This window comes from Solanum tuberosum, unplaced genomic scaffold (assembly GCF_000226075.1).
Source record: "Solanum tuberosum cultivar DM 1-3 516 R44 unplaced genomic scaffold, SolTub_3.0 scf00630, whole genome shotgun sequence".
Lineage (NCBI taxonomy): Eukaryota > Viridiplantae > Streptophyta > Magnoliopsida > Solanales > Solanaceae > Solanum > Solanum tuberosum.
In genome coordinates, this window is record NW_006239566.1 from 214,863 (window position 1) to 225,250 (window position 10,388).

Consider the following 10,388-nt stretch of genomic DNA (forward strand, 5'->3'; position numbering starts at 1 on the left):
CGTGTTTTCTCTATTATATCCCACATATATAGTTGCATACTTTCTCTATAATTATATTCTTTGACAAATCAAAGTAGACGTAATTGGAAAAATATAAACTAATATCCTACTTATTATTATTTAATGGGAAAGACTCAAATATATCATTGAACTATGATAAAAAAAGGTTCATTTATGTCACCTGCTAAAAAAATTGCTCATCTATGTGTTTGAGAAAAGGCTCACCATTATTTTTTAACTCCAATTTTGCGAAACCATTTTTTACCTAAACAAGATCTTCGAACGACTTTTATCACTTCAATTGTGGTTTTTGAATCAGATGTACTCTTTTGTTTTTTCTGCCTCAAGAACACATGATCAACAACATCAAGAACTTTCAAATTTTCAAGTTCTTCAATTCTTCATGAAATCACCTCAAATTTCGGTCACGTCATTATTTTTATTTTTATTTTAAAAAAAATCATTTGTGGAGTTAAGAAAACTCGTCCGTATTTATAAGATTCTGAAAAAGTGGAATCCCAAAATTTGAAAATTTACTTTGATTCGTGTTTTGGTTGTTGTTTTGACATTAGATCTTTGTTCCCTAGTATTTTTTTGAATCTATGTCCGAAATTTCAAGTGATTTAGGGTTGTGGAGAAACTTCTACCATTAAAGGATGTTGAAGTTTTGAACAAATTTCAAGTGGGTCTTATTGAGTTAGGTTGAATTCGAGCTCAAAAGATATTGAGTTTGATATCTAGTTCGGAGGAAAACTACTCTTAAAATTTGAGGTGATTTCGTGAAGAAATGAAGAAAGTTGGAAATTTGAGAGTTCATGATGTTCTTCATATGTTTTTGAGGAAGAAGAAGCAAAAAGAGTACATTTGATCCAAAGCTCCAATTGAAAAATGTTAAAAGTTGTTTTGGGGTCTTGTTGAGGTAAAAATGGTTTTCCAAAGTCGGAGTTAAAAAATAATGAAATGAATAAGTTTTTTCTCAAACGACAATGTCATAGATGAACCAATCTTTTAACGGATGACATAAATGAGTATTTTCTCAAAATTCGATGACATATTTGAACCTTTTCCCTTGTTTAGTTACATGAGAAATTATACTGATTAAAAATTTAATTGTTTATTTTTCTATATATGTAGCTTGCTTTTGTAGTAAGTCATGCAACGATATCTCCAGAAGTTTAATGAACATTAAGACAAAAGTCTTGAACAATTTGTGGTATAGCCACTTAATGACATCATCTATGTGCCCTAATTGGCACATACAAAAGACCTCACTAGGTTTTCATATCTCCACTATGGTCCCCCCTTCTTTTCCAACTAATTTGAAATAATATATATCTATTTGCATTTTTTTAAAAATTATATTAAAAACAAAGAAAAAAACCAAACGGAAAAGAAGAGAGCAGCTCGTTTTTGCTGCTGTTGAAAGTGACGATTCCGACGAGTTTTTCGGCCAAAATATCCATTTTCAAGGTAATATCATCATCATCTCCTATTCAATCTTCATTTTTACTACATTTTCTTTCAAAAACCAAGCTTCAAAATGATTTTTCCGCCATTTTAGAAATTTGAGAAATCTTCCATAATAATCACTTGATAACTCATTATGGATACATTTTAGTAGTTTAAAAGCATTGAAGATCTGTTTCGCCATTGCAGGAGCTGCATTTTGAACCACGATCTCATTCAGTCGCGTTTATGTACGATATCAGACTTCATCGATTGTTAACGACTGATACTGTAATCTAGTATATCTTTGTAGTCGATAATGGCAGTAACTGAATTTGTTGATGTTGTTGGTGATTATATGGGAGTATGAGAGGAGACTCCCAAAAGTGTATGAGGTGATTAGAGGTGTATGAGGAAGAATTGTAGTTATACAATCAACATTCTTGTTACAATGTTTGAGAAAGCATAAGTATGATGTAAGGATGTTGATTGTATAACCACAACTCTTCATCATACATCTCTAATTACCACACCTAATTTATGTGGACTCTTAAATGATCATATGACTTGTTTAAACTTATTTAATTGGATAAATTTCAAAAATATTATTTATTATTAATTAATTGTTGTCTTTTTTAAATCCTACTAGTTTTGGTCTATATATAAGTGTCATATTCTAGTACCTGCAGTATCGACGATGCTTTAACATAGACATAAACCCGAATATACCTTACTAATGTCAGAGTGTAAATCTCAATGATAATACACACACCACACACATAGATATGCATCGATTGTTTAAGAGGTCTATATGTTTTAACAACCAGTACATATTTACATAGACAAATTTTACAACGGTAACAAAAGTTCAAATTCCACTTTTTCAACGGTAACATCTGCTTAATTTTTAGTATAAAAGGAAGGCAATTCCTCATAAACAACTCAAAAACCTCCATTTTTACAATGTCTCAAACATCTCAAACATCCAAAGCAAAAAAGTCTTGCAATTATCATTGTGGTAATCCAGCTACGTTGAGGACGTCACACAACGATACAAATTCAGGTTGACAATTCTTTAATTGTGCAGTTGGCATATGCTCATTTTTTAGGTGACTTGAAAATGAATCATGAACGAGTAGCCCATCAAATTTTCAAGGCATTGCCAAATTTGAATTATTAACAAAGCTACGGGAATCCAAAGAAAATAGGAATCTGCTAATGACTTTCTTAAATGAGGCCGAAGAGCAAAGGAATCACTTGAAAGTGTTGCTAAAAGATGCTGAAATAGATAGAGATCAACTAAAAGAAAGGTTGATTTTGACAGAAGAAAAAGAAAAGAGCCTAAAAGTTATATTGTGTGGTTTATTTTTGGTGTTTGCTTTTTGGAAATGTGTAACAAGTGTGTAACATGAATGTAGTGCTGAATAAATAAAGTATTTACCTCTATTTATTGCACTGTTATATCTTTTATTTTTGATCGATAATGTTATAGATCAACAGTGATAACAATTTATAGTATTAGACATACAAGTTTATTAAGACATAGATTAATAAGAAATTTAAAAACCCTTCATAATAAAATATGTACTGTCCAATGTACATTTTTGTCGTCAAAAACAGCAAAACAACAAACCACTTTAACCATGTTCTTAAAAACCAACTTATCAAAAATCTATTGTCTTAAAAAATCATATAAAAAACAATTGTCTTCAAACCAGGGAAAACCCAACTATCACAAAAACCAATTGTCATAAAAAATGAACAACTTCAAAAATTGTCTTAAAATACCAGGGAATAGCCATCACAAAAACCACAACAACCCTTACTCATCACCACCAACCTCACCATTAAGCTCCATCACAATGCCCATCACGTCTATTTCTTTTTCCACTTCTGCCACATCAGTGGGCAAGCCTCTTTCTTCCAACTTTTCCTCTTCTTCATTCTCTGTTATCTTCTCCTCTTGTTGTTCTTTCTCTTATTCTCCACTTGCTTCATTTTCTTAATTTTTCTTCTCTTCCAGATTCTCCTCTTCACTTTCTTCTTCTTTCTTTTCTTCTAGTTTCTCCTCTTCTTTTTCTTCATCGTTTTCTTCCATCTTCTCTTCTTCTTTTCCTGTCATCTTCTCCTCATCTTGTTGTTTCTCTTCTTCTTTCATCTCCTCTTCCTTCATCTATTCATCAACTTCTTCAGGAAAGTATGCATCAACTGCAGCAAGATCATCATTGACTACAACTAATGGAAGGATGTTGTCATCAATTGTTGGTGATAAAAAGTTGTCATCATCTATTGCAGGATCAGTGGCTAAGCATTAATACAAACACATTATTTTACATAATTAATATATAAATTTATCTACCTTTTTTTTTTCTTTTCATTTCTTTTCAATTTCTCCTCTCGTACAAAAGCAACAATTTCCACCATTGATTGCTCGGGGGAAGCAACACGCTCACCCAAACTTTCATCTTTAGAAGTACTTGGTACATAATTCTCACAAGGTTGATTAGGATTGTGATCATTTGAATACTCATCCTCCACATTACCTTCTGCAGAAGTGAGGACAGTGACACCTTTCAAACTGGCCTTTAAGTCATCAATGATTGTGTTCTTCACTTCGTCCGTATATGGCTTTAATGTTTCCATATAATTTTGTTTGGTCTCACAGACAGTAGGTATGATGTATGGATGCACAACCTACAAAAAAACATAAATAGTACAAGACCTTCACTAATTTTACAAATATTGCTAGCTAATAATAAATAAGTTTATACCTTTTGTACTTCTCCCTTTGTACTTAAATGGATCACCTTCGATAATATTATCGCTCTTTGCCGTGTGCCATCTATGTAAACGGGAAATTGGCAGAGGAGAATCCAAGGACTTCTTTGCATAATTTACCAAGATGAGGAAAAGCCTCATATATTCAAACCTGAAACTAATAAAATAATAAATAAATAAATAAATAAAGACTATGAAATACTATATAAATATATAAGAGTTTAATATTAATCAAGTCCATAATTGATAAAATTACTAGAAATGCCCAGGGAAAGCCATACAAAGCATACGATACATTCCCTCTTTCCCTGTACACTTCACTTTGTTTTTTCAAATTAATTTTGTTCTTCAAATACTTCAGTGTTAAATCAAAACACTCTTTTCCCCACGGATAACTCTTGAAAAAATCTAAATCATCAACCATCTTAATGTGGTTTGAATCCACAATCTTAGATTGATCGTGGGCAAACAAAATTGAGTGGACGAACCAAACTAAAGAGTACTTCAACTTCTTCTCCATATTCAATCTGGTACCCTTAATCAAACTCAACAACTTTGAACCATTGATATTCTTATTCCTGCTTACTTTATAGTAAAATTTATCACCTTCTGAAGCACTTTTTTTATGTTTGCATCACGGGGGTATGCTGAGCAATTCAGCCCCGTAATCAATGCAAACTCTTTTAAGCCAAAACAAGCAGACTTATCATTCACACAAAACCACATCTCATGCAATTTTTTTTTATCATTTTTGACATGACGCAACAACATGTAATGGACCAAAACAAGTTCCTTTAAAGTCATTATAAATTTTTTCTTGAATTAAAACATTTCTAAAATCTTGAAAAAGAGTCATTCTTGCTCTAACATAAATTTTCGCTGGAAAAGATTCTAACTCATCCATCCATGTAGTGAGATTATAGGACTTACCAGAGATTTCTCTTGCACAAGTTGGCAAGGACAGAGGATCATCATCCTCATCTCCAGTATCTTGACTATCTCTATTAGTCTCTTCGTCTCCATTGTCACTGTTCTCTTCACTAGACTCAACCTCATCAGTAGCTTGGGCACTACTGTCCTCATAGTTGTAGATTTCATCCATCGTACCAGAATCCGAGTCATACTTGGGTTCTTCAACTACAACTTTTTTCTTTTTTGAACATCTTGAAACTTGTTCAGCCTTTCTTTTCTTGTTTTACAAGGCTTAGGAACAATTCATTTAACGATCCCACCTCTAGTTTTAGCTATAACCAGAGTAAACCTACAATAAAACATGAAAAATAAATAGCAGATACAACAGAAATCAACAATGCGATTGAAAGAAAACGCCACTAAAAGAGGGCAATGAAAAATACTGCACATCGACTTCGTGTAACAACACATGTAATGAGAAAAAACAAGACCAGCAAAAGCAAACAAATACAATGGAGAAAAACAGTAATCCACAACAAAAGCCAAAATTTAAAAATCAACAGGCGAGATAAATATAAATTATTTTAAAAAAAATAAGCAACCAAATAGGGTCAAATATTTATACCCAAATAAAAACTTCATTAGAGACTACAAATATTCATGGAATACGGCGAAAAAATTTCATCCTAAACAAGAACAAGAAGAAAAACCGTCCAGAAAAAGGGTTCATTAAATCATTACATTACTATAACAAAATAAACAACCAAATACGGCTAAAAATTACCGAAAAACACCATTAAAGAAGAATCAACTTACCAAAGATGAAAGCTTTGAACTTGGAGAAGAAGCTTGAAAAAAACAGATGACGATTTGAGAGGGTTTAGGATGATGAAAATGGAGAAAAGTTTGTATAAGTTAATGGAAGAGAAGTGTATGGGGAAGAGTAGAGTATGATTAGACTAGAAGAGAAGTGTATGCGGAAGATGAAGATGCAAAGCGGGACATTGCACTTGGAGAAGAAGAAACGTCGCCTCAATTTTCATAAATAATTAATATTTTATCAGAATATAATATTTTAAAAAATGTATTGGGATTATAATATATTTTTGTAGTGCTATAATTTTTCCCCAAGTTTTAACAACAATAAATAATCCCTGGACCCCACATTCACAAATATACCCCAAGTTTTGAAAAAGCCAAACATACCCATGACCCCACACTTTTTCCTTTTTAAAAAGCCCAACCCTAAAAAATAAATGAAATGGATATAGAGTGAATTAAGTTTTAAAAGTATCCCCAACGCCAATTCTTCTCTACTCTCTGCTCCCAATTTAAGTTGTCTCTTTAGTTTGTGTACATAATGGATATATTCGGTAACTTTTTGAGATGAACACTTTTAAGTAAAAAAAATGGTGCTCGAAGTGAATTTTTTTGATAAGTAAATCTTGAAAAATCTTTGAGAAGTGTAGAGAAAAGCATTGTCCGCAACAACGTGAACAAATCAACTTAGAAACTACAATGGTAGTGAAAGACTTGACCTTCTTGATAGGTCTTCGATATAGCCTTCTCTCATCGTTAAAGACGCCGCAGGGCAGTTGACTAGAAGGAGTGGATGTTACGGACACATGAAAAAGACTCTGACTATGCGCTGGCACTAACCCTGACATGGATTCTTCTTAGATTGAATGAACGGGACAGAAGAGAACCAGAACCATATCAGATTTGTTATTAGTTTTCTTGCTCCTTGTGATTTCTTTCATCAATGATGATAGGTTCTTTCAAATATGATGTTTATGCTTTTTTGCTTATTTTCACCGCATATATAATTTGTTGCTGCTCTTTTAAATGAAGCGAACTAAAAGGAAGAATTCTTGGTGGTGGCTCTATCTGAAGCAGTTTTCCCATAACTATGACACTTGCAAATTTTAGCAAATTCAAAACACTCGCATTGCAAGTTTTTGACAATTCCAACCAGTTAAAATACATTTCATAATTGGTAAACACTTCTACTATGCACCTGTGATATTTGATGAAATGTCTAACTTATCTTATTTGGCAATACCTTATGGTGCTATCTGTCATATCTTCAAAGTTGTGTGTTTAATACTTGAGACAATAATTTAATATGTTGATGTGCTTACTAATAAGAATGTCTTGATGCTGTCACGACCCGGGAGCACCCCCTTAGTCGTAACATGGCGTAGTTGACCCCGAAGGGGTCGCATACAATCCCTTAGCACATTCTTAACATAAGATAAAGAAAATATAGGAAAATTGAAAACTTTTACAATCGAAGTCTTATTTCATAAAGCAAGCGGAAGTCTTACTAAAACCTTTGTCTCAAACCATCTATTTAAAATCATGAATAAAAGTCTTTGGGACGCAGCCCATACAAAGTCTAAAAACATAAAGAAATGACATAAGGAAATAAAGGGTTCGTACCTCGAAGCTATGAGGACTCACCAATTCTTCAATTCTTCTAAATCCTTGAAACTCTAGCCTCCAAAACAATTCAAGCCTCCAACCCTACATTTGGTTAGAATGTCGGCAATATGTGTTAGTATAAAACGTACTAAGTATGAAAGCTAACACAACATCATAAGAGCATCTCAAATGGTTAGTCAACATAAGACATAAGCATAAGAGACAATAACATAATCACAATATAATCATCATAGTCATAGCATGGTCTCCAATATAAGCATCATCTAAACATAAGTCACATAAGCTATATTTAATGAGCATAGGAGATACATCATATTCATGGCCTAGTCTTTAATAAGACTTTCATGGTTACATACTTCAACCTTAAGTCCTTCATGTTACAAGAGAACTACTTCACAAGCCACCTCCAAGTATACATGTTCAATGCAAGGATATCATCTCATACTACCATCCAAGTTAAGTACCTCTCTTTGGTCATTCTTGGTCATAGTCCACCTTCACATTCAAGGCTTAGGTCTTCATGTCATTTTAACCTTAACCTTTTTACATGGTCAAATCTTAAGCTTCTCTATGCCATAAGGGTATCATACTTCCAAGTAACCTCAAAACACACTTGTGCAATGCATGAAAGGCATCCCATACTACCCTTCACACTAAAGTATAGCCTTGAAGTACATCCTAGTCATATTCACCATACTTTGGCCTCCTTATTAGCTTAGCTCTCATAACTAAGGGAATCTCTCACCTTTAGTCAACTATAACTAGGAAAGGCAACTCTAGTCCAATCCTATCTCAAGGCTTCTCTTTAGTAACCCTAAGTCAGACTTGTGCAATACATGCAAAGCACCCCATAATACTATACATGCTAAGTACTACCTTTAGGTCCTCATACTAACTCTTCTTGGTTTGGAACCTAGTTCCTCTCTTAACTTTAGAACACTATGAGATACTCTGTTAGCACATCTCAGTTCATTAATAACTTGAACCCTATGAGGTTCTATCTTAATTATGTCTAAGTTCATTACTAGCATGGATACTATGAGATACTTACTTAAGCATGTCTAACTCCATTTATACTTTGAACACTATGAATTACTTCATTATGTAAGTCTTACTTCATTATGTAAGTCTTACTTCATTATGCTTTGAACATTATGAGATGTTTCTCAAGCATGTCTTAGTTTATTATGCTTTGAACATTATAAGATGCTTCTCAAGCATGTCTTAGTTCATTGGATATGGAGATTGCTTCTAGGAACCTTAACTCAACTATGTGAAGGATCCCATCTCATGAGACCTAACTTTGGGAAAACCCACACTCTACTACGTAAGAGTTCCCCCTTTAACTTGGATAGTCCTCACATCAACTAGGTGTGGCTCTCCTTTCTTCTTGGAGTCCAGACCCTATCTTGTGTGACACTCCATATCATTATCAATATCCACGTGGAGCCAAACATACACCCCAAGATTTACTTGTTAAGACTTTTCTTAACACTCATCTCTCATGGAAGGATGTCCTTGACAACCCATCCATGCTCAAGTGATTCTATCACTTTTATCTATCAATCATTTATAAGGTAGGTTAGGTGAGTTTAGGCCTTTCACCACAATTCAACCTATTAGACTTCTATTCTCTTTTAGACTTTACTCTCAAAGCCTTAGCATCACTAGGTAATCACATTAGACTTATCGACCTACATTAACCCCTAATTAATAACTAACCCAACCCCTAACATCTAGCTTAAAATGAAAAGCTGAAAAACTGGCAGCATCTATATTTGGCCATCCACGGACCGTAGATTGATCTACTGTCTGTGGTTTGGTCTCGTAATTTGGGGACTAACAGTGCTTCAGTATTTCAGGCATAACGTTTTACTTTGAGATCAGAATTAGTCAAACTCGATGGCGTGAACTGGTCTAAGAGGCGTAGATGAGAGTCGTAGGTCATGCTGTTTTTGACAGCTTTTGGGCAGTGTTGGGGTCCTCCTCAAGGACCCCTTGGGTGGTCCTTGGGGGGGTCATACCCGAACGTTTAACCCCTAAACATGATGTTCTAAGTATAGGAGTCACTTCTACAAGTTTTCACCCTCATACAACACTCCAAACTTCAACGACAAGACACTACAACACACTAGCTCAAATGACTAGTTTCCGGACGTAATAGTTGTTTCTTGATGTTTGGCCTCTAAACTACTCAACCTAACTTAAAAAGCCATTTTACATCATTTAAATCTTACCTTGGCTAAAAAAAACTTCTTTAGACTCTAGTTTCACGTACTAGATTCCATCAAATAATAGCTAGGTCTAACTAGATTCTACGGGGTGTTACAAATGCAGAGTACAAAAGCATTTTATAGCGATGGTGACCCTATTGAAGTGCAATGATAAGGTCTGAATTATGCATCAGAACTTGGTAAGCATATCACACATTATATCGTTGATGACACATTATGTCATACAATGTTAGTCAATGGAGATATCTAAGTATGGTTCTTCTCATGTTTGAAGCAATGTGCGGATTGGAGAAAACTGGGCAAATAACTTGGCATTCCCTATTAATGAAATAGATAATATACATGAATTTGTAGGAATTTTTTTATGAAATATGTTGTTTTTCAACTACTTATTTGGGCTTCTCTAGGAACAAAACGCAAGGCTATTGAGATATGAAACGGTGTGATAAATAGACGTGAAAAAGAAGAGTTGATGTATGACTCATGTTGGATGACAATGTTATAAACTATTGTAAAACACTTTTATGATGTATGACTCATGTTGGATGACATTGTTATAAACTGTTGTAAAAC